Source organism: Balaenoptera acutorostrata, chromosome 3 (genome assembly GCF_949987535.1).
Source record: "Balaenoptera acutorostrata chromosome 3, mBalAcu1.1, whole genome shotgun sequence".
Taxonomy (NCBI): Eukaryota; Metazoa; Chordata; class Mammalia; order Artiodactyla; family Balaenopteridae; genus Balaenoptera; species Balaenoptera acutorostrata.
The window spans coordinates 177,276,933-177,303,408 of record NC_080066.1 but is presented as its reverse complement, the minus strand read 5'-3'; positions in this window follow the sequence as shown (position 1 = coordinate 177,303,408).

Genomic DNA, 26,476 nt, shown 5'->3' with positions numbered 1-26,476 from the left:
TTATTTTTGTCATGTAAATTACTACATTCACAGGTTCCAGAGATTAGAATGAACATCTTTATTTTTTTTATTTTTATTTTTTTATTTTATACTTTCTATTTTTTAAAATTGAAGGATAGTTGACTTATAATGTTTCAGGTGCATCAAAGTGATTAGCTTATACATTTATACATATATTCTTTTTCAGATTCTTTTCCATTATAGGTTATTACAAGATATTGAATACAGTTCCCTGTGCTATACGGTAGGTCCTTGTTTTTTATCTATTTTATATATAGTAGTGTGTACCTGTTAATCCCAAATTCCCAAGTTATCCCTCCCACCTTTTCCCTTTGGTAACCATAAGTTTATTTTCTATGTCTGTGAACCTACTTTTGTTTTGTAAATAAATTCATTTGTATCATATTTTTAGATTCCACATATAAGTGATATCATATGATATTTCTCTTTGACTTGCTTCACTTAGTATGATAATCTCTAGGTCCATCCATGAATATTAACATCTTTTATGTTTTATCATACTGTGTTGTAATTTTCCTTGGCTTTCTTCCTGTGGACTCATAAGGTCCTGAAGGTAGAGACAATGTTGAGTCATTGTCATGTCTCCAGAGCCTATAATCATTCTTTTCATATACAACGTCCCCGTAAATGTTTGAGGAATGAATGAATGAAGTCTCAGTTATATCCTATAGCCTCTTCTACTGGAAAACCATCTTGGACTGCCAGTTGGAGAGAGATGGCAAGGAGGCTGAGTTAGCAAACATGTTGCAATGGCGGTGTTGATGCTGAAGGTTTCCTCCAGAGTTGGGACGCCGCAAGGATCAGAGGCATGGACCTCAGAAATCCAGGAGAACAGCAGTGTTCCACCATGATATCTGTAAGGCTGATGCAACTGTTCACAAGCTCTGTGTTGACTGGACTGATTCTTCATGTTTTATACATTCCTGGTTTCAAACTGGGACCCCAAACATGGACATAGAACTTTTCATAAATGAAAGAGATGCAGAAACTTTCTTCTAACATGCATCTGGTTTAAGTGATGGAGCATGTTGTAAATTAAGTCCTGTTTTCAGAATCATGCAAGCCAAAGTACAGTTGTGTTGCAGGAGGTAGGAAATCAATTTCTAACTTTTATTGTAATGTGTTTGTTGTTGTTATTGTCATTATCATTTTAATCATCCTCCAAATGATGGAGGACATGTTCTTGTGATAAAACTGGACCATGCTTGCAGCCAGAAGAGAGCCAGGCACATTCATATTGCAAAGCAGCTGAAAGGAGGAGAGAAAAAAACATGTAACATGCATTGATCATCTAATAAGTGACTGGGTCCGTTTAGAGTTATTCTTACTGTATCAGTTAGCCCTTGTCACAATAATGCTACATAACAAGTTCTCCTGCTCTCCAGGGGTATAAAGCAAGTACCCATCTGTCTGCAAGTACACTGATATAGCTCTTCTTCAGGCTGCAGCTCTGTAGGTTTGGGTCTACAACACATGAGTTTCCTCCTTATTAGACCAGCAGCCTAGTTGAGACTTGTTCCTGTTGTGGTGATGGCAGGGGCACAAAAGAGCCAGTGGAAACAAGATGAGATGCCTTGTTGACTTGACTTGGCCAAAGCAAGTCACATGACCAAGCTCATAATCAAGGGTTGGGGATGCAGAAAAAATGAAAAGTTGGAGTTAACTATTCAATCTACTATACTCATTATATGGATGAGGAAATTGAGGTTAGAAGAGATGAGGTTACTTTCTCAACATCAAAGGGCTGATAAAATATAGAGCCTGGGTTAAGGTCTAGGTCTATCTAACTCTGGTACTCAGCCAGGTCAGTTGTCAGCCTCAGGCAACATTAACATTTGGCAACATCTGGAGACATTTCTGGTTGTCACAACTCAGGGGTGGGACATGATACTAGCATCTGGTAGGTCAGGGATGCTACTAAACTCCTACAATGCACAGGTTGGTCCCCCACAACAAAGAATCTTTCAGCCCCAAATATCAACAGTGCCAAGATTGGGAAACCCTGATCTAAAACTTGTCCTCTTTCTGTTCTATCTAACCACCTTCCCCAAGTAGAGAGATCTGATGCCCCAAGCTCAGAGAATCATCCTGTAGCATCTAAGAGACTGATGCTCTCATTTAGGTGCCTGACATATTTATTTTACCACTATTTATGTTCAATCACTTACTCATTCGATAAGCATTGTTGAACAACTACTATATACAAGGTTTTGCCTTGTCTTACTTTCCCATTGAGACTGTGATGTCTCCTGGCACCTGGTTCTCTTTTTCTCTGTCTCTTGGTGTGTACCACAGTGCCTGCAGTTGAATCCCATCCTTGATGGTTTAATTAGCACAGTGCTGGGCACGTGGAAAGCTCTCGCTCCTAATTGTAATCTCACTGTCGAAAGCACAGTAGCTCACTTGCTTTTTCTCCAGCCCCACCATACACTCACCACTCCCCAACATAATGTCATATAACCCACTTCTTTTCTACAATATTTAATTATCTTTCATATATAAAACACTCCTTACTGAATAAAATATTCAGACAACTCATTTGACGGGGGAAGCAAACAGTAATATGTAACATTTCATTTGTTTTTTCATTAAATCAGGCATGACCATTGTTGGCGCCTGGGAGTTTACGACCGTGGGTCTGACACTCTGACATTACTCATCTATTCATAGTCAGTTTGAGCACCACGGAAGTGCCTCATTTTCTCTCTATTTACATTAGTCAAATAAATTCATCTTTTATTTCATTGAGCTGAATGCCTCCATCAGTGGGGTTGCTTATGAGCCCCATGATTTTATTATTTATTTATTTTATTACTGATTTTTTTCTTTGCTGCTGCCTTCTCATTAAAATATCTTTTAGCTTTTAGACATGAAGGCAGAAAGGGATTAATTAAAGTCTCCCTGATTCTCTGATATTGCAGAATGGAGAAATATAGGCACACACTTTCAACCCGTTACAGAGAAAAATGAGTGACCGGTGGAGCAACCTAAGGACCTGAATTGCACAAATCTGCACAGAAACAAGGTTAAAAAATTAATGAGTTAAGCCACGCCCACAGGCTGCTCACCTGGTCCCCACCTGGGATGCTAAGATGACTGGGAGCAAGTGTAGGAGACCCAGGCTTGTAGCCAAATAGAAATTCTAGAAATGGTTGTGTTCGGACTTTGTCATGCTGTTTAGGTGGTGGAATAAACCTTGTTGAAAATTATCATTTTCATAGATAGCCTATAGTACTTTGTTTCTATTTATTTAATCAGCCTTCTACTAGTGTATAAAAGGCCTAGTTCATTAAGTATGTGCTATAAACCAGACACCCTGACCAAACCTAGTTTATAGGCAGAATCTTTTCTTTTATTCTCTCAACCACACTGAGAGGTAGGGCATTAAAGAGGTTTTTTACTTTGTTTTGTTTGTTTTAACTTAGGATAGAATTACATACAGTAAAATCCATAAATTTTAAGTATAAAACTTTGTGAGATTTGACAATTGACATACCTGTGTAACCCATACCACTATAAGTTATTAAATATATCTATCACCTCAGAAAACTCCCTTATGTACATTCCCAGGTAAATCTGCCAAGACCCTCCAGCCCAGAAGCTGTCATTTAAATATTTTCAGCTTTATCCAGGTATAATTGGCAAATAGAAGCTGTATATATTTAAGGTGCATAATGTGATGTTTTGATATATATATGCTTATATTGATATATGTATACATTGTGAAATAATTACCATAAGCAAGATAATTAACATAGCCATCACCTCATATAGTTACCTTTGTGTGTGTGTGTGTGTGTGTCGCATTTTCTTTATCCATTCATCTGTTTAAGTTGATTCTATATCTTGTCTATTGTAAATAGATGCTATGACCATCTTCGAGATCCTGATTTCATTTCCTTTGGAACAAATATCCTGATTTTTAAAATGGACAAAGGACCTGAATAAACATTTCTCAAAACAAGATATACAAAAGGCCAACAAGTTTATGAAAAGGTGAAACATCACTAATTACCAGGGAAATGAGAATCAAAACTATCATGAGATATCACCTCACACCTGTCAGAGCGGCTATCATCAAAAAGACAAAAGAGAACAAGTGTTGGTGAGAACATGGTGGAAAGGGAACTCTTATACACTGTTAGTGGGAAAGTAATTTGGTGCAGCCATTATGGTAAGCAGTACGGAATTTCCTTAAAAAATTAAAAATAGAACTACCATATGATCCAGTAACTTTTCTTTTTTTTGAGAAAATAAATTTTTATTAAGGCAATCATGGGTTTGGGAAAGCTTATGTGAAATTTTCCTAAATGTAGATATGTTATTTTTTTACAACTTTTAAAGCAATATTATTTTCTGGATACTTATAGAAATATAAAATTACCAACGAAATATTTCATCTAAAAATTTAAATCTAATCTTATTTTGGCATGAATGACATAACTACTGTTTTGATTTCTTTCACCATTGCTTATTTTTACCTGGTGGAGAATTTCACATAAACAGGATCAAACAGTATGTGGTCTTGTGTGTTTGGATTCTCTCACTCAGTACAATGATTTGGGAATTTATCATCTTGTTGCATGTCAGGGTTTCATTTTCTTTCTTATTGCTTAGTCATAATCCATTGTATGAGTAGAGCATAATTTGTTTACCTTTCTATTAACTTTCATTTCTAAAATGGTTGTTTCTAGTTTTTGGCTGTTTGAATAAAGACAAGTGCATGTCATTCTGTAAATTTCTGTTGGGTAAACACCTGTGGATGGTTTTGCTTAGCAACTCGGTAGTGCTACAGATTGAATGTTTGTGTCCCCCACCCCTAAATTCATATGTTAAAGCCCTAATCCCCAATGTTATGGTATTTGGAGATTGTACCTTTGGGAGGCAATTAGGTCATGAAGATGAAGTCCTCATGATGGGATTAATGGCCTTAAAAGAAGAGACACAGAGAGATGATCTCTCTCTCCGCCATGTGAGGAGACAGTGAGAAAGCAACCTTCTGCGAACCAGGAGAGGGTCCTCACCAGACATCACATCAGCTGACAACTTGATCTTGGACTTCCCAACCTCCAGACCTGTGCAAAATAAATACCTGTTACTTAAGCCACCCAGTCTGTGATAATTTGTTACACAGCAGCCAAAGATGACTAAGAGAGGTAGTATGTGTTTAATTTATGAGAAGTTGCCAAGTGGTTTTCCAAAGTTGTCTGCTATTTTACACTTTTATCCCCAACAGATGAATGCTCTGTTTCTTCCACATCCTCACCAAGATTTAGTGCTATCAGCCTTTTTAACTTTGCCTTTCTAATGGGCATGTAGTAATACCTCACGTGGTTTTTATTTGTATTTCTGTGATGTCATGTGCCTACTGGCCATTTGTTATCTTCTTTTGCAAAACATACACTCAAGTCATTCGCCCATTTTTATTATTGAGTTGTGGGATTTCTCTATATTTCTGGATACAGATGCTTCGTCAGATACACATACTGCATATACATGTTCTTTCAGGTATGCTACCCCAGTCCATGGCTTGGCAATTCTTTTGCTTAATGGGGTCATTTTAAAATTAATTTTTATTGGAGTATAGTTGATTTACAATCTTGTGTTAGTTTCTGTTGTACAGCAAAGTGAATCAGTTATACATATATATATATCCACTCTTTTTTAGATTCTTTTCCCATATAGGTCATTACAGAGTACTGAGTAGAGTTCCCTGTGTTATACAGTAGGTCCTTATTAGTTATCTATTTTCTATATAGTAGTGTGTATATGACAATCCCAATCTCCCAATTTACCCCCCCACTTTCCCCCTCAGTAGCCATAAGTTTGTTTTCTGCACCTGTGACTCTATTTCTGTTTTGAAAATAAGTTTGTACCATTTTTTAGATTCCACATATAAGAAATATCATATGATATTTGTCTTTCTTTGACTTACTTCACTCAATATGACAATCTCTATGTCTATCCATGTTGCTACAAATGGCAATATTTCATTCCTTTTTATGGCTGAGTCGTATTCCATTGTATATATGTACCATGACTTCTTTATCCATTCTATGGACATTTAGGTTGCTTCTATGTCTTGGCTACTGTAAATAGTGCTGCTATGAATATTGGGGTGCATGTATTTTTTGAATTATGATTTTCTCCAGGTATATGCCCAGGAGTGGGATTGCTGGATCATATGGTAGGTCTATTTTTAGTTTTTTAAGGAACCTCCATACTGTTTTCCAGAGTGGTTGGTGTCTTTTGATGAAGGGAAGTTTTTGATTATGTTGAAGTTCAAGTTTTCCATTTTTATTCTTGGTTAGTACTTTTTGTATGTTAAGAAGTCATTACCTAAGCTAAACTCAGAGATTCTCATCTATGCTTTCTTCTGTAATTTTTAGCTTTCATGTATGTTTCCATCTATGACTGGTCTTGATTAATTGCTGCGTATGAGAAAATGATTGTGTGACAGAGGTTGAGGCTATTTTTTTTTATAGATATCTGGTTATTTGGGAATATTGCTAAAAAGACTTTCCTTTTGAGGTACAGGGAATATTTATTGTCAACCTGTTGTTTTTTAACAGTTGAAAATACTGAGGTAGAAACATGTTAAGTGATTTTTCTGAGATCATACAGGTAATAAGTAACAGAGCCTGATTAGAGAGAAGATTTGACTTGGAGCAGAGACAATTACTGCTACTCCAGAAAAGAATGGCATTGTTTCTCATTGGCTCTGTGAAGGTATTTGGAGGTGGAGGCACTATTTACTGGAGTCTGGTGATTCAGCAATTTAGACAGAATATACACTGAAGCTTGTTTTCAGTTTCATTTATCTGGTTTGAATTTCCAGTTTGAGCTGATGGAATCAGTTTATGCATTTGAAGGAGTGTGTAGATTCATACATTAGGTCTTGTTGTAAAAACAACTGTTCACACAAACAGTCTGGTTCACTCTGACCCACAATTTTTGTTGTTGTTCTCTTTCTGTTCCCCTTATTAATTGTATTAAAAATAGAAGTTCTAATACAAACTTATTAAGTACCGATTATGTGCAAAGAACTGAGTAAACACAAAGTTAACTAAGATATTCCCTCTCGAGGACTTCTGTGGTCAGGAAGTAGGACACATTTGTCTGCCACCCAGGGACATTTAAGGAATAATTTAGACGGGAAAATATGTGAAAGGGTGAATGGGTGCATAATAGAATTGCAGAGAAAGATCTGATGGAGATGGAAGGAACTTGATTAAAGCATAGATTCCACTTAATTCATTTGTGAACATTTGTTGAAGGAGTTTGATTCAGTTTCAATGGCATTTTTCATTTTTTTGCTAATAAATTCTCAATTAAAAATGTTTTCACTCAAGGTAAGATGTCATGAGTAATAGCCACCCAAACCAATTAGACAATTGATTGTGTCTGTTGACAGTCTTGTCCTCAACCCAGGTATTCATTTAACTTTCCACATTTGGGAAGCAAAGGGTCGTGTTGGCTTTAGCAAATTGTGAATGGTAGTTGTGGTACCTTCTTGTTTAGAACATCAGAGTTGAGTCACTGTAATGACTCATGGATTAGTGGTAGGTTTTGTCATTTTAGAACATCTGCTGTTTCTTTCTGTAGTGTGTAAATGCTTCAGTCAGACTAGGGCGATCCACCCTGACCAGTGAGTAACTATCTGAACAAATCTATCACTTTGCCATAATCAACTGACTACATCTAGAAGACTGTGATGTGTTAAGAGCCCTGATGAGGTGAGCAGCCAGAAGTTACATAACAGTGGGGCCGAGAAGAGAAATTGCAGGAAGGCATGGCCTCCAGTTACCTAAATACATTCACTAGCTGATGAACATTCACCGTGACAGCTTCTTGTAACAATTGTTCTGAAGTCTCACAAGTACTATGATTCTTTCTAATCTATAGCATTCTCCTGGGGAGAGTTATTTTTGTCTCTGAACCTGCTACTCATGACTGTGAAGAAAGTGGTGGTTGGAGAGAACATTTTTCCGTGTCCTGGCTGTACAATTCCAAGCCTGGAAGGTATTTCAGAAGTCATGTCTCTTGAAGCCATATTTTGATATGTCCAACCTCCGGGCAGCTCTGGGCTAAATGGTTTCCCTTTTCTGGTTCAGCCTCTGCAAGAGCTCACGTTACCTTCAGGGGCACACACTTCCTTTTTTGGCAGGTCCAAACTGAACCTGGTCGTCCCTGTGTCACGCTGACATCTGTTCCCTGGACTTTTCACCCAGTGGCCCTGAGTCTGCCATCTGGGATTACAAAGAGCCCCTCCAAACGCAGCTCCATATGCATTTTAAGGTGGCTTTTATATCCCTTGGAGTCTCCTCTTTCCCTGCCTAACACAGGGCTCTCTCACCTGTTTCTGTTCCTCTGCAGTGTAATGTGACAGCTTCCTTCAGGCCTTTGGAATGCTCCGGCCTCTCCAGCCCACCAGGTTCCCCCCACCCCAATTTTTTATTTTGATGTATTCTTTTAAAAGTGTTCATTTCACAGCTATATTGTCATTCTAAAAATTCAAATAGCTTAGATGAATGAATCCTTCTGCTGACCCAGAAGCCAACTTACTCAGAGTTGGGGGAGGATACCCTCTAGCACAGACTACCTGCGTCTCAGCTCAGCTCCTTCAGGTACCTGCTGTGGGATGTGCTTGACCCTAAGCCTCAGTTTCCTTAGCTGAAAAATGGGGATGATGGGAAGAGTAGAGACATTATAAAGTCTTTAGAAGCATACTTGGCACATCATAAGTCCTCAGTAAGTGTACATTCTTAAAACTAATCTTTTGAATATTTTTCTGTTTTTTCACACATATAAGCATGAATAAAAATAGAGGTTAGGGGCTTCCCTGGTGGCGCAGTGGTTGAGAATCCGCCTGCCAATGCAGGGCACACGGGTTCGAGCCCTGGTCCGGGAAGATCCCACATGCCACGGAGCAACTGGGCCCGTGAGCCACAACTACTGAGCCTGCGCGTCTGGAGCCTGTGCTCCGCAACAAGAGAGGCCGCGATAGTGAGAGGCCCGCGCATCGCGATGAAGAGTGGCCCCCACTTGCCACAACTAGAGAAAGCCCTCGCACAGAAACGAAGACCCAACACAGCCATAAATAACATAAATAAATAAAATTAAAAAAAAAAAAAAAGAGGTTAAATTTTCATGTACACTGGCTCATCCTCTAATTATTGTATCTCTTTTCTCTTTTACACTTATTTTACAAATCTTTCTGTGTAAACATCTACCTTACCATTTTTACTTATATGAAGGTACCATAATTCATTTATACCTTTCTCTTGATGGATGGCTCTTTTTAAAATGTTTTTGTTTGATATTACTCAACAGAAAGAAGTAAATTATACCAATAGAAAAATGTACTTGTGGTATAAACATAGGCAGTTAGCAATAGAGGACCTGCAAGTGTCCATAGATATATTAAAAATATAATTAACTTACTACTAATTAGGGAAATTAAAACAATTATAATGAGCTGTGAGTTTTGTTTGTTTTGTTTTGCCCATATGACTAGTGATGTTAAAAAGGCTGTTGGTATCCATTGTTGGAGAGCATGAGGTCAAGTAGATACTGTTCTATACTACTGATGGGAATGTTAATTATTACAGCCTCTCTGGATGGAAATGAATACTTTTCTTATTGATTTGTAGGGGCTCTTTATATATTATGGATACTGAGAACTTGCTATTTGTCTTACAAGTATTTCTCTTACTCTTAAATTTCTCTTTTAATTTTGTAAATGCAGAGCTTTATTTTACATTTTCATTTTGACATATGTGTCAATTTTCACATTATGACTTCTAGTTCTCAGGCATTATTTAAGCTTCTCCCTATCCCAATCTTGCAAAAATATGATTTATTTCCTACTAATGCATCTTATAATTTATTACCACACATTTGGCTTTCTAATCCATTATTTGTTGTATGTATAAAGTAGACAGTGATCTAACATTGTTTATTCAATGGTGATCATTCCCAAACCATTTATTGACTATTCCATTGTTTTACTATTGGTTTGAAATATCATTTTTATCACATATGTAACTATTCTACAGGCATTTATGTCTTAAATATTCACATATAGATTCATAAGTGATAGCAGTCTATGATTTTTATGATTCTGTTTTATGATTCTGTTTGTAGTTATTTTCCATATCTGATTTCAATGAAGAATTCCATGTTTGCCTCGTAGAGTGAGTTGGGACACTTCCATCTTTTTCTCTGTTCTGGCATAGTTAATAAACTACAAAAATTACCTCTTCTTTGAAGATAGGAACTATTTACCCATGGACTATTGGGCAAGGAGATTTTTTTTAAATCACCTTTACTGAGGTGCAAATGATATACAATGTTTTTAGTTCACTGAACCTTCAAAATATAAATACTCATATAAACACCAATATAATCAAGATGAATATTAAAATAAAACTTTTCTTTACTCCAAAAATCCTTCTCACACCTCTTTATAGTTAATCTTCCAATACCTGGCCATTCTCATCCACTCGTTATAGCTTAGTTTACATTTTAAAGAGTTTCATATAAATGAAATAATAAAAGATATACTCTTTTGTGTCTGGTTTCTTTCACTCAGCATAATATTTTTGAAATTCATTGATGCTGTGGCTTACATTAGTAGTTTGTTTCTTTTCATTGCTGAATATTATTCCACTGCATGGATATATCACTGTTTGTTTATCCATTTCCCTGTTGATGGACATTAGGGTTGTTGCCAGTTTCAGGTTATTATGAATACAGCTGCTATAGATATTGGTATTCAAGATTTTGTACACATGTGTTTTCATTTCTTCTGGGCAAATACCCAGGAATAGGATTACTAACTCATTTGGTAAGTTAGTGCTTAAATTTCTATGAAAATGTCAAACTCTTTCCGAAGTTTTCCACAGTATGCATTTCCATCAGCAAGTTCTAGTTGCTTCACATTCTTCCCAATATCTGATATTGTCAATCTTTCTAACTTTAGCCATTTTGTCAGGTATGTATGAATATACAATTGTGATTTTAACTTGCATTTCCTTACTGACTAACAGTATTAAACATTTTGTATATCTTATTATAGGCCATTGGCACATCTTTTTTGGTATTTCTTTAAATCTTTGCCTTTTGTTTTCCTGTGTTGTTTATTTTCTTAATAGTTAGTGGTAAGAGTTATTTGCATATTCTGGATACAAGTCACTTACCAGATATGTGTACTGAGAAATTTTCTCCCAGTCTGTCAGTTACCTTCTCATTTCCTTAACTATCATCCAAAGAGCAAAAGGTTTTAATTTTGCTGAAAGACAAGAACTGTTTGAGGGGTGAATTTTTAAAATATTTTTTAACACTTCTGATAATTTCTTTCACTTCTTAAATTAATTTTGCAATTTATATTTTCCTTGGTAACTATTCATTGAATTAAGTTTTCCAAATTTAAAAAATAAGTTGGTGTACAAGCTTATTTAAAAATTGTCCACTGATTTTATAATTTTATACAATCTCTTATTCCTGAGGTTGTTTATTTTTATTTTATTTTTTCTTCATTTTAGATTTCTCAAAAAATATTTAGCTATTTTATTAGTATTTTCAGATAGTCTGCTTCAGGTTTTATTGATTATACTCTCATTTTTGTTTGTTTCCTATGTAAAACATTTCTGCTTTTATTTTTTTTTGTATTTCTGCTTTTAAATTGACTTATTCTTTTCTTCTAATTTGTTTAGATTAATTTTATAGTACCTTTAAAATTTTAAGTAAAATCTCAATTCACCTTTTCCCAGTCTTTATTTTATAATAAATGTAGTTATGGCTAGAAGTTTTCTATTTTGAATGTATCTCTTTGACCATATATTTTGGGATTTATTATTTATGTAGTTTTTTTCACTTTTGTTCATTTCTAAAATGTATTTTTTTTCTGTTTTATGTCACTGTTAACTCAAGAGATATGAAAAGCGGTGTTTTTTCAAAATGTGAGAACATTTTAGTTTGATTTTTCCTATTGTTCTTATTTTTAAAAATACTATGATAGATATTTTTCTTCTTACTTCCTGCTTTTGTGAAGATATTAATATCTTGACACATCCTCCATGGTCAATTTTATTGCCTGTGTCAGAAAAGTTTGAAAATACTTGTATTTTTCTGTTTGGCATTGCATGTTAATGGTGTGTTTAATTTATTAATATTGTCACATATTCTGTTTACTTAATGTGACATTTGATTTGAGAGGGATGTGTTAAAATTTTTTATTATAATTGTGGAGTTTTCAGGTTTTCTCTTCATCTACAACAGGTTTTGTTTTATAGTTGGAGTTCTGTTACTAAATGTGTGAATATTCTTCTTGATGGAGTGTAATGTTTAATAATATTGAAATCTTATTTTGTCCTATTTAATATTTTTGACTTAGATTTGTGTGTTGTCTGATACATATTTTTTTTTCACCTCTTTTATTTAAGCATTTGCTAGTTTCTCTTTCTCCATCTGTCTGCTTTTAGGATTTTCCCTGTTGTTTTGTTTTAGGAGCATATCTTATAAACATGATATAGCTGGATTTTTCTTAAATTTTCCTTTTTTAAAAGCTCAATCAGAAAATCTCTATCTTTTCATAGGAAGATTTGACCCATTTATATTTTTTGTAATTATTGGTGTTTTACTTATTAATGCTCTTGATTTCTATTTATCCTGCTTTCTTTTTTCTTTCCAAAATTTGTTTGCTTTACTAGTTTTTTATTTTTCATTTAATTGCTTTCCTTCAGGGTATTTGAAGATATGTGTATCTTACTTTAAGCAATTATTGATAAAGAAATTAACAACCTGTTAGACTACATCAGATTATGACAGGTGAGGCATAGAATTTTAAGGACAAAGAAACATTGTAGCAATCGGAATCTCAATAAGACCCTCGTTAGTGAGAAAACCTAAGTTAATTTTCATTAATTCATTCACATGAAAGTATTTATTGAATATCTGTTGCATACCATGTGCCTCTCTAGGCTCTGGGAGAAAGACATTAAATAAGACACAGTGATAATTTTCAAGGAAGCTGTTGTCATGCATGAGGCAGAAACAAAAGCGGTCTGTTTTCTTTAGTGAATCCCAGAATTCGGTATGGGCTATAGGAAGTCATCACCCAGTCAGGGTGGAGAATGGAATGAATGGGAGGTGAACAGGGTAGGGTATAGTGAGATAGAAGCTGGTGGGCAGTACCTGCTCTGAGTGCTAAGTAGGACATGCATAAAAGTAAATGAGCAGAGTCATGGGGCTGGATAATATTTGAAATGAAAAATTCCAGGCATCAAGGCTGGAAAACAGGCAGATCACTGTGACCTGAAATTTTTTCAGCAATAAGGAAATGTTGTGGCTAAACTATAGGGTCAAGTGTGGGATGGGATAAACCAAGAAGAATCTTTTCAGGGTTGGATTGCATTGGAATCAGTATTTGGACTTCTCTTTGGGAGGGAGAAATAAGAATCTGGAGCTTCTGTGTGCCATTTGAGCTAGTCATCACTAACAGGGAAAGTGACACAAAGGAACTCACTTTTCCAGAACCTTCTATATTTCAGTCATTATCCATGTGATATGCCACAACAAGCCTGCCTCCTTGGTGACTTTATCATCACTTCACAGATTAGCAAGTTGAGATTAAGAGAGGTGAATAAAACCATCAAACTCAATGGCATGAGGATAGGAAGTGATTGTCACAGTTCAAACTCAGACATCCTTGTCTGATGGGATGTGTGGTTTTTTGAAAGGGAAGCTGTCTGTTTCTTTAAAGACCTGTGATGCTTACTGCCCACCCTAAGTAACTTAGATGGTCATTGTCCTGCAGGTTTTCAAGCAGACCATCAGTGTTGCCGGCACATGCCTATCAGAGGAAGGCTGGAGCAGGGCAAGTGCTGCCCACGTGACCACAAAACCACAATGATAAGGCTTATGCTAGGCCTCGCGTGCAGTCCCATTTATAACCACCTGCAAATGACAAAACCAGGGTGGTCTACTGGGCACAGAATAACAGGCCTTAAATGCAGAAGCCCCCTTTCTGGGAGCTCCCAGCTCTGGCACCGAGTAACCAGAACCAGAGGTTTCCATTTTCCTGTTTCTAGGGGGCTTGTTTAAATGCCCCCACAAACCAGACAGCTCTTTGGCACTTGAGGAGGGTTCTCTGCCTCGCTTCCTCCCTCTGTGCTCTCCTTGAGGTCAGAGTTGGGTCTCCATCACCCCAAAGATTACCTGGACCTTAGCGAGTGCCCAAGATACCTGATCAATTTAATGAGTGAAAACTGAAGAAAACTGGGGATATTCTAAGACTTTAGAATCTAGTTTTCACTGCCCAGTAGCATGTGGCTGCATGGGGAGAGTGATTCCCAGTTCCCTTCCTTCTGCACCCACTGTCTCTCCACCTTCTCACTGTATAAGTCCTTATAGCAGTTAATGAACCCCTGTGGGGTCCCACTCTAGCAGGGGGTACATGCTAGCAGAAGAGCAGCTTAAACCTAGATATGCGAGGTCTGAAGGTGGATGCAATTCCTTGGTAGTTTGTACTTCAAACTACTCTATGGCCTGGATGGGACAGGAGAGGAGACACAGCAGATTGCCGTTGATTAAAGAACGTTTCTCTTTATAATGGAACTTTGCCTCTCAAGATGAAGACTTTCAACACATGTTCTGGGAGAGAGTTGCTGCCGCTAACAGCCTGAAGTCTTAATGCTTTATGACTAGGACTGAGAATGTTAAGTAACACCAGAAGAACCATTATGGAATTTAATGTGCTTTAATATTCTCAGCTATGTAAATCTGCTTGAGTTCCAATTACTAAAAGGATGTCCATGCCAGATGATCTCAAAACACCTTATAATTACTGGAATATTATTCTGTTCTCTATTATGGGAACCATCAAGAACATCTTTTGGAGGAAAATTGTAGCTAGAGAAAGATTATGAATTTATATTAATAATAACAATAATAACTAAAAAGGTTTGGTGATAAGTCCACATGAATGATCCTCACTTTCCTATCCACTTTCCCACTCGGGGCACATGACAACCTTGTCAGTTAAGAATATTGTTCCCATTTTACAAATGAAATTAAGATGTTTAGAGAAATTATAGGTAAAGGAAGCCTGAGTCTTAGAAAATGCTTCCCTCTGATACAGCCTGCCTAGGCAGACAGAAGGACCGTCTTACCCTCAAAAACAGTCTCAATATGTTAGAGATACATACCCAACACCAACTCCCTCAAAAATACCCATTATCAAGCACTAGCACGTACGTGCTGCTGTGTGCTGAAGACTTCAGTTGACCTGTGAGCACAACTTAGAGATCTTTGAATTTATGTACCAACTCTCCATGGCTGTGATCTCTTTGATAGCAGGAAGGAAGCTGAGGGATTTTCCAACTCCCTTAGAGATTTTCACAGGTATCCATGAAGCAGTCTTTGTCTCTGTTCACCAGCTGCTGTGGCCTCATAGGGCAATGGGTCCCTCAAAACCATGTGGCCTGCTGCTGGCTCCTACAGGCCTGCCCATCCAAAGATTTTTTAGGATTCAGAACAGCCACCTCTAAGCTACTTGGGGTAGAACCTGTGTTCTCTAGGCCTGTTGCTGGGGAATCTGGGTGTTGGTGTCTGCACCCCTGAGGTCCTGCAAAGATATGGCTCTTTCCATGGTGCACCATGCTCCTGGTGTTGGTGCTTTAAGCAACTTGGCCTTGAGTAGTCTATTTCTACTGACTGGCTGCACCCTCCTCAAAGCCATCCAGGCCATGATAGTTCATGCACTCCTTTTTCCCTTCCCTTCACATAGCATTCCAGGGTGTTCCACCCTAAAAACTGACTGATGGGGACAATACTGCAGATGGCAGTGGCTCTGATTTATGAAGCCTTTATTCATACCTGGCCCAGTGCTACACCCCTTGCATACATCATTTCTGACAGGTCCAGCTGAGATCAGACTGCAGGAAAGGGCAGTGGAGTCCCAATAAACCTACTTGGAAGAGATGAATCAGTTGGCTATTACTGTGTAACAAACACTCCCAAACTCAATGTGGCTTAAAACAACCATCATTTATTATTACTCATGATGCATGTCAGCTGGTGGATCTGCTGATCCTAGCTAGGCTTGCTCATGCTTTGGTGGTCAGCTGATGGTCTGGCTGGAGCTTGGCTGGTCCAGAATGGCCTCTCTCACATGCCTGCTGGTAGTCTGGCTGTGGGCTTGAGCTATGAGAGTGTGTGGGCCACCTGCCTCTTGTCATCCAGCTGGCTAGCTTGAGCTGACTCCAAGTGAACAAGTGGAAACATGCAGTGCCTCTTGAGGACCAGGCTTATAACTGGCACAAGGTCATTTTTGCCATATCCTATTGACCATCACAAGTCACAGCCCAGCCCAGAATCAGGGGATGGAGAAGTAGGCTCCTCCTTTGATGGAAGGAGATGCAAGGTCACATTACACATGGGCATGGATTCAGGAAAGGGAGCAACTGGGACCCTTTTTGCTATCAATCTATCCCAGGTGTGTTGGAGCCCTGAGTGGGGCTCAAGGACAATTAACTAAGTCTGGTGAAGAGAGTGAGTGAGTGTGCATGGCATGCCCTTGAAAACACAACCAGTCTCAGCCCATCTTCCTGACACTGTGGATGTACCTTGGGGGAGAAATGTCTATGTGTTTGTGTGAACTAGAAAAGCTAAAAAGTAGGCAACTGGGATGATATCCAGTTGACTGGGACTGCAGTTTGATCTCAGCTGGACCTAGTTAGTGCCAGATCTGGGGCTACAAATCCTGTCCCCATCTCATTCCTTGACCTCAGCCAAGGTCACTTCCTTAGTGCTCAAGCTGTCCCCCTTTCCCTGCCTTCTGCCTCCCCACCACCTCCTCTGCCCATCCTTTCACCTAGGAGGACTCTCACTCTGTATATCTATCTCTGTGATGATTTTGCTCCATGGTTTACCTTCCCTATAAGATTGAGCCCTTGTTATGGGCAGGACCTGAGTTTCATCCCTCTCTCCCCAACATCAGTGGAGCACAGAGTGGGCCAGGAGTAGGGACCTGTGAGTGATGAGGCTGGCATTCACTGAGGGCTTAGCATGAGCTTTACATACATTATCTCATTTAATGCTGTGGGTCAAGTACTAGGACCATGCCCACTTTCTAGATGAGGAACCCAAGCACAGTTCAATTGCTGCCTACGTTGCATGCACAATGACCACGTTGGGATTTGAAGCCAGGCAGCTGGGCTCTGGAGCGCGTGTTTGTAACCATGAGTTCATGGATAAGTGAGTGAGGCACTGAGGGAAGACGGAGAGCTGGAGGAGAGTGTGAACACATACACGTAGGAGGAAATGAGTGGATGGCATGTGAACTGCAGTCACCTAATGGAGGAAGCCCAGATCACAGGGATGCATGAGCAAGCCAAGGGGTGTGTGGATGTGCAGCTGGGTCCAGGCACAGATGCCTGTGTGACCATGACGGTGACCAAGTGAGTACCTGCAGGGAGACTTCCTGTTGGGTGAGGCACTCTCAGGCGGCCTGCAGGACCTCAGGCCAACCACACGCTGCTGTTGTCGCTGCTCATGCGGCAGGTTGATTATCAGCTCATGGAGCTGCAAATCCAGTTTCCCAAGATAGACCCAGACGCTACACTGCGCGGAGGCACGGGGGCGGCGGAACCCACTCCAGATGTGGTGAGGGGCACTTCAGAGGCTCATTATAATCAGCAGATGGATCTTGTGGTCTCCTCTTACTGCTCCTGACTTTCAACAAGGCCCTTGGCTTCCTTCCTTCCTGGGTCTCCACCCGGCAGGTTTAGCTCAAGAAGATTGCACGCAGCTCTCCTTGGCTCCCTGGTTTTGCTGCCCTGCAAGCCCCACCTACGGCCTGTTGATTCCCAGGTCTAACATGAGGTCTAAGCCCCTTAGCTGGCCTCTCAATGGCCTTTGTCCCTGACTCATTTCTACTCCCTCAGCATCCCCCCCTCCCCATCCAGGGTGGAGCCACCAGACTTCCACAATCCCTGTGTTCTCACATCCCTTCACCTGGAATCACCCCCCCTTATTTTCAAACTCATTTGCAACACTACCCACCCTTCCAGTTCTGTTTCCCTGGGTCTGCCCTGGTCATCTTTATTCAAACTCATGTCTCCCTGCCAACCCCAGTATGTTTGGAACACGTTCTTTGTACTTTCTGCTTAGTAGCTATTTATAACCCTGCCTCGCCTTCCATACTAGGCTGGGAGATTCTTAAAGGCTTATTTATATTTGTATTCTAGTTCATTGATTGCTCTTGAATATGTATGTTACAAGCTACAATTACTGAGCATTTTATTACAATGATTTGCTTTTTTTTTTTCATTGGCACAACCAATTCTGAGCTGATGGCATGGTCTCTGAGTTTTTGCATCAGCTAAACCCTGTTTTACATCTTGGTTCTGCTCTTAGCTGCGTGTAAACAGAGGAGTGACTTCATCAGAGTAGAATTCCCAGTTCAGTCGCTACACACTGTGCAATCTTGTGTACTGCGGAACCCCCTGCATCTTGGTTTTCTCCTTGGGAAAGTGAGAATAGTAATATTTACCATTTGGTACTGTTGCAAAAATTTAGTATAAAATGAGTGAAGTCCCTGATAAATGCTTGCCCTAATGTTCAAATTATTGTGATAGTCATGAAAACATCAAACCAGTTTAAATGTTTAAATAGGTTGACTGATTATTAAGGACCAAGCCCTCGGCTGGCTTCATGAACTTATTTAACACCTATAAAACCTGTACACGGCAGGCACTGCTATTCTCACTCTCCTAATTTTTGGGATGTGGAAACTGAGTCTCAGGGGTTTAAGTAAGCTGCCCAAAGTCTCACAGCCTCAGCGGGCATTAGACCATCACTTCATACATGAGGCTGAACTCTAAATAAGAGGATTTCGCCAAATGACATCCCCACATTATAGACAAGTTTCCTGCAGATGCAAAGATATTTGTCAGATACCTGGAGTTGCTCTCTTGTGCCTGCGGGGGTTGATTTCCATTCCCAGAGTGTTAGCTCACTCCCTGGTTGATTTATGACTTTGAGATCCATAATAAAAGCGTTTATTTCAGGCCAGCACTAATTTCAACATGTCCCCTAGTGCTGGGAGCGCTTACATGTATCTTGATTGCTATTTTTTTTTTTTCTTTCAAAGTTGTTCACAGTTTGTTGAAAGGTGACATTCTCTTGTGATGCTTTCCTTTGAAGGCCCCTAGAACTGCAAGCTTTTCACAGGAAGGAAGCAGAGAAGTGACATTCACACATTCACTGGTTCATTTATCCATGTCACAAAAACTCATGGGGACCCTAGATCCTGGGAGGATAGGAAGGGACCAGGGTAAAGTTCCCTCCAGGGAACTCAAAGGCTTGTTAAAGGGAGCAAAATAAAACAGGAGACTTAAGTGCATCCGTACTTTCTCAAACATTGCAGAATAAGCTTTTGCTCTTGGATTAGGTAATACTGTTCTCATCCTAAAATATCTTGCAGGGGAATAAAAGTGTATTTGTTCATTCATTCATTCACTCATTCATTCGCTCATTCGCTCATTTGCTCACTTGCTTGCTTGACACCTGCTCTGAGCCAAGCCTTGTGCTGGGTTCTTGAATGGGAGGACACCCGTGAACCACCCTTGAGGAGTTGTGGCCTCCAGGGGCTGGGCAGGGGACCAGTAAGTTGATGTGCCAGTGCTGTGTGACAAGGGCTCTGCCAAGGGCCAGCACAGGGAGGGTGGGCACCCACAGGAGGCCTGAGGTTCAGAGTCCAGAAGTCTTCCTCCAGGGACGGGCCCTCAATGTGAGTGTGTGTGGAAAGATTAGCAGGACTGATAAGCTGGAGGATTGAAGAGGATGAGGGGGGCAAGAACTGTGTAGGCTTCTCTGTCCTAAGTACCTGGGAATGGCTGGGAGATAAATGGGAGATGCTGGGATTCATGGCCATCTCTGTTTTCTATAACGATGCTACTAGATGACTGATCTTAAGTGAGGCAGACCCTTCTTGCAACTCAAGCATAAGAACACTTGCACAAAAAAAAAAAAAAAAAAAAACACTTGCACAAAAAAAATATTTTATGTAAATAATATTTTTAGTCAATAAACTCTAATAACCAGGATGTTCTTGGTTAACACTTTCCAGAATGCACACAGTGCCCTCTCGCCCTTGGCCAACGAGTGACCATCACTGGTGGTGTTGGAAGGCCTGCCACCATGGGTGCAGTAGCTTCAGATGGAATGTTCTGGAAGCAACAACTTCTTCGGCTAGTTAGGCTGGAAGATGGGATTTGGGCTGTGGGCTCACCCCAGCCTCTACTTTGGCTACTTTTTTCTCCATCCACTTCCTGGGTAGCTCCAGCTCAGGTCACCTGCCACTCTACAGGATGGCCAGAAGCTCATGCCATCCTGTTCCATCTTCCAGGAACAGTCTCTCATAAATACTTTTTTTCCCTGTGTTTCCACCTAAGCTTCATATTACATTTTAGATTTATTGTTTTTTTTTCCTGATTACAAAATGAATATATGCTTGTTGTAAAAAATTTAGAAGACACAAAAAGTTCAAGCAAAAAAATCTCTGAGACATTCACAATCTCGACAAAACCACCACTGACACATCCTAGCAATTATGTTGAAGCACTGCAGAATATTTTATCATGTTAAAACCACCTTTGACTTGGCACCCCAATAGCACAAAGGTTATTTCTGATTATTGATTTACCATAAACCCACAGTAAACAGCTTCACGCCTGTAACTTTTTCCACACTTATAGTAAAGAAAGATCCATTCAGGTTATAGCCTGTGGTACAGAAAAAACATGGCGGAACAGCCCAGGAGCTCTCAGCAGGGTTCATGATTCCCCTTACGTATAGTGCATTCTTTTTATAACGAGAGGGAGAGAAGGAGGAAGAAAGGAAGGAAGAGGAGAAGGAGGGAGAGAGAGGAGAGGAGAGGAGAGGGGAGGGGAAGAGAGGAGAGGAGAGGAGAGAAAAGTGGGACAGATTAAGGGCTAGGCTGTGATTAAGACCCCCAGCTCTGGGCGAGACTGGAAGAGAATCCCTGATCTGCCACTAATTAGCTGAGGAGCCTGGTCCCTGACTTAACCCGTTTAAGGTTCCAGATGCCCTCTGTATAAAGTGGGAGAATAATAATATCTACTTAAAAGGGTTAGCAAGGGATGCAATGGGATGATACAGATGAAGCGCTTACGTGATGCCTGGGCTTTGTCTCCATAAACTCTCTGTGAAGATTAGTGGTTGCTCAGGATAACCGACTGACTGCAGGAAAGTCAGGGGAGGATTTGCCCCCTCTACCCCACAGCCTTCCACCTGGTCATTCTTCATGCTGTAAAGAGGTGGTGCCCAGGGCTGGCAGGCAGGGGCAAGAGTAAGTCCAGGGCCACTCAGAGCACACACAGCAGCCCCCCACCTTAGCACAGCCTGTCAGAGCTAGGTTGTCCATATGTGATGTTGGGATGTCTTCTGAGCTTTCTGGGCCTTGGTTTTCTTCTCCCTAAAATGGGCATGTAGTAGGGATGTGATCAAGGTGATTTGTTCATTGGCTGGACAAGGTCCTCTGGAGGCTACATAGCTCTGAGTAAACAGAAGTGGGTTATGACAGAGAGGGTGGCCATGTAGGGGTCTGACATCACTGGGCAGGTCACTGGCTATGTGACTCTGAATGGGCCAGGACCATCTCCAAGCCTTTCTTCCCTCCTCTGAAAACTGGGGCTTTGTTATCTGCCCTGGGGAGACTCTGAGGGAAGTAAGTGGGATTCCATGTGTCCGGCGCACTAAAGGACACCAGGCTCCCAGCAGGGCTCAGTGACCTGCTCCCATTTCCTGCCTGGCCCCCCAGGAAAGGCCATTCTCTCCTGCGGTGCGTGGGGACTTGCCAGGGATGTTTACAATTCTGGATTTGCTGTTGAGAAGAGCTGGAGTCTTTCTAGCATCGTTTTCTTTACGCTAGAGAAACGGGTACAGGAGTCTAGGAAAAGAAGTGTGCTCCCTCCAGCCTTTTTACTCACTGTCGATTCCTTTCCACGCTGTCCTGGTACAGAGAACACAGGTGTCAGGGCTCCTCTGATGGAGAGACAACAAACGGATGCAGCCTCATTCCTGGGGCTGATATATTAGGGGCAGAGGGGGGCGGTTGGCTTGTCTCTGGTTATCTCCGGGGAAAGTTTGTAGTCAGCTCTAAACAAGGCATCCGTCCTGGAGGAGGAGGTGGAAGGGTGGCTGCTTCCCCACATCTGGTCTCCCTCCCCACTGCTCTCTGGGGACGAAGTCACCTTTCTTTGAAGGTGCATGGACTTTCAGAACATGAGACTTGACAGGGCCGCAGGGTGGCCTGTCACCAGGCCCAGGCGAGAAGGAGGCGGAAGGGGCGCCTCTGGCAGCTGCAGAAGCAGCACCTTTCATCTCCGGGTGGGAAGGGCAGGCCTGCTGGGGGAGGTTGGGTGGCCCATTGAGCATGGGGGGAGGGGGCTGGTGGGAGCCAGGTGGGTCTGCCTGGGAATCCTTTCTCCTTCCTCCTAGGAGCAGGTGGGCTCAAGGCCGGGGTGTGCTCTTCTCAGAGGAAAATAGAACACGAACGGATAGCAGGTGGTGGGGATCCCAGGGACAGCCCAGCCTTGCCCAGCTGCAGACAGGGATGCTGGGACCCACTGACTTAGCCCAGTCAAGTAGCAAACTCTGGGGAGGGGGTTGGAGGGCTGGGAATTGGGGGAGAGGTGGGGAGCTGCAGTTTATTCATCATTCGTCATGGACCTTTTATCACGATGTCTGTGTCAATGTGTTTTTAAAGCTTTGTCCTTAGAAAACATCGTAAAGTAGATCTAAACCCCATTTTATCAGTGGAGAAACCAAGGCTCTGAAAGGTTTAGTAACTGGCCCAAGGTTGCCCCGCTAGTAAAGCGCAGAGTCAGAATTCAGATCCAGGGTTCCAGAGGTAGCAATCTAGCGTCAGATGCCAGACTTCTCCGGAAGACTGGTGAGACCTGCACCCTACGAAGCCGCCTACTTATCCTAGCCAGCTGTCCCCGGGTCACACATGTGGCCTTCTGGGAGTCCCTCTGGAGCCATCTTCCCTCACTCTGCCCCTTGCCAGGTGTCTGACCACAGGCAGGTCACCGTCTGCCCCCAGGGCCTGCTCCCTACTTTGTAACAGGATCCGAAGCTGCTGCCCAGTCATAAGGTTGTTGGGAAAAGTGCCCAGGGCAGGGTACTGGAAGTGCTTAGCAGGGTGCCCATTGCTCAGGGAACCCTCATTAACATGCACGTCCTTCCTCACCTCCGTTTCAGGTTGGGCTCTCCAGGAAGCCAGCTCTGAAGTGATGGTTAGTAGGGAGGGGAAGAAGCAGAGAGAGCAGAGGGCAAAGTCCAGGTGCCATGCAGACCCCAGGACAGCCTTGGCTCTGGAGCCAGGAATGCCCGCAGAGCTGCCCATCCTTATTCTCCTGTGGACCAGTCACGGGGTGTGAGCCAGTCCAATGAAGCTGGAACCTTGGGTGACATGGCTCTTTGCAGCCCAGGCAATTCCTGAAGGGCCCCCAGCACTCCCAGAAGCTGGTACAATGGGAACTTCACGATAAAGTCATCTGGGTGGGGCATCCAGTGTCCATCACACCCTGTTGCCACAGCCCTGTCCCCAGTCCTCTCCTGACCGGCCCTTGGCTCCCGCACTCTGAGCTGGCTCTGTCTCCCCATTCCTGCTGACATACAGCTCAGCTCTCCCATCCTCCCCCAGGCTCACTGTGGACTCTGCCTCCAGGTTCCCAAGTGGAAGTAGATGCTTCCTATGACTTCTGAGCCACTTTTCTGGCTGTTCCTCCCTCCACCCAGCGCAGGTCTGCCCGAGGTGCTTGAGCCCCCGGTTTTGCACCAGCACTCCCGCCCGGGCCCCATGTGTTCCCATCCCCTTGCCTTCCCATCAGCCCATGCACCTGCTGCTGCCCTCCTGTCCTCTCAGTGTCCCTGTTTAGACAGAGAATGCATTGGAAGGTGTGAGTAGAACTGCCCAGTTGGTTCACACTTGGCTTTGGGTCTAGCAAAGACACATACACCAGCAGCGATTTCTTGTCCCTCTCTTCAGGGTGCTATTTCTTCCAACCAAAGTCACCTCCTCCCATGCAGATGGCCTTGGAGAAAATGCGTGTAATTGGGAAGAAGGGGGCAGGAGCTAAGGAGAGACTCAGAAGCTAACGTTACTTGAAATGAAGAGCATTTAGGGCATCACTTCCACAACGATGCTGATGCCCAGGAGCAAGATGCCTTGATGGCTCTGGAACAGTCCCAGCAGGGGGAGAGGAGGGTTCTCTGGGGTAGAAAAACAAAGCCTGGGCCTCTTTCTCCCAGGACCAGGCCTGCATTCCAGAGTTGCCTTGGAGAGGTCATTCTGGCTGCACAAGTTCTGTGTTGATCACTCTCCGTGGGTTATGCATTTTGCTTGCCGTTACTTTCCTGGTCTGGTCTGAGCACGCTCAGCCTTTCTCTTGCCTCTGACTACAGCCTGTTGTGTCCTTGGCCCTCAGATCCCAGGATGGCAGCCCCCAGACCATCCTGCCTGTGCCCAGCCTTGGGTCCCTGTGGTGTGCGGTTGCTCTGCAGGGAATGGTACATGGGCAGCCAGGTGTCCCCTGTTCTAAGTGGCTCCTGAGACTGGGTTTCATGAGCTCTCTTCGGCCTCCTCTCCTTTCCTGATGCTCATCGCGACTTTGGGCCTTCACAAGCAGCTTCTCCCTCTCTAGGTCTATCACAGAGGGAGCAGAGTGGACTTGTAAATTCTGAGTGAATAGGACTTGGGAGAGGAGCAGAAGGAAATGGTTGAAATCCTCGAGTTTACCACTTGGACCTTCTGGCTTTATCTATGTGATGACTCCAATTCTCTTTCCATCCTAACATTTTGCAACTGTGTTCTTATGCCTAATTACGAAATACCAACTCATTAACACTGATCATCCACCCTCAATTCCACTCCAGGATGGAACTGTAGGGTAGGGTACCACTTAGATCTGCTAGAGTCCACAGAAATGAGTTTGATGTGCTAACAGCTCCTAACACAAGTGAAGGACATCGATTATGCTAAGAAGCTATTAGGTGGAGTGAGATTAATCATGTCAGCTTAAATTCAACTTATTTCCTACGACTGTATGACAACAACCACAACCACGCACTTATATTTGTCTGTGTGCATGGCTTCTATGCAAAAATCTATAAAACTAACCCAACTGGCAAAGAAAGTTTTGTGCTAATAAGGTTGCTAGCGGAGCTTAGGACTAGGGTTTAAATAACTAACATTGAATGCAGACAAGAAACATTTTAATTATTTAATAGGGCATGAAAAGGAATTCCAAAGTATTTCCGCAGAAGCAATCCCAATGGGTATAATTTTGGTCCCCAAATTTTATTCTTATTCTTTGAAGATGATGGACTGAACTTATTTCATTGGATTAAAGGAATTGAAAATCTCAGGGGGAGTGGAAAGAAGATGTGCTAATTTAGAGACCAGCAGGGGAGGCTGTATCCCAACAAAGGGAGGCATTTAGGGGGAGATGAGGTGTCCCAAAGAAGAGATGGAAGAATTGAGATGCAGAAAATATGTCTTGGGACAACCTTTGGGTCCTTATAAATAATCATGACAATTTGCATCTCAGTAGCGTTTCATAATTTATGGTGTACTTTCCCACATTTCTTCCTCTCAGTCCCCCATCAGAACCGTCTCCGGAAGTTGTTATTATTCCTGTCTTATAGACAAGGAAACCGAGACTCAAAATTTATGGGTTACCTAGTAGTAAGCTCAGATGCTACCCCACTGTGCTCCAAGGTGCATTCTGGCCCTGGGAGCCATCCTTTCCAGAAAGGCAGCCAGGAAACAGGGAGACATCCTCCAGGGCTGCTCTTGGTACTTGTATCTTCAGTCTTAGCACATGGGTACGTTGCTATGTTGTGGCAGACGTCTTCTCATTAATGATGAAGATGCTGAGTAGGACCGTGATAGAAATCCAGAAGTAAGGAATCGCATGCAAGCCGGGCATATGTGCCTTAATTCCTGGGCACTTCAGCATTTGGGTTTGGGTTGTTTTGGGGTCTGGCCCTGGTGAAGTTCTTGCCTGTGCTTCTGCAACCCAGACCCTTCGTTCAGCTGGCTTCCCCTATGTGACCAAATATTAGCATCCTCGGAAGCCACCTCAGAAAAGATACTTTCTGCACCTCAGTGAATGAAGACCCACGCCTTCCCCCATTGAAAAGTTTGGTGCATTGATACAAGGCTCATCTGAACTCTTTTGTGGTTTAGAATTTCAGAAGTAAAGTTTTCCCTTTTTGAGTGCATTCTATCTGCTGCTGGTCAAACAGAGCTTCAGGAGAGTTATTTTGTAAGTGACAAAGTCCATAAGGCATCAAGTAATTCTTCAAAATGGTCTTGATAAGTTCATATAAAACCTGGAGTTGGAATGTATGCTCCAGT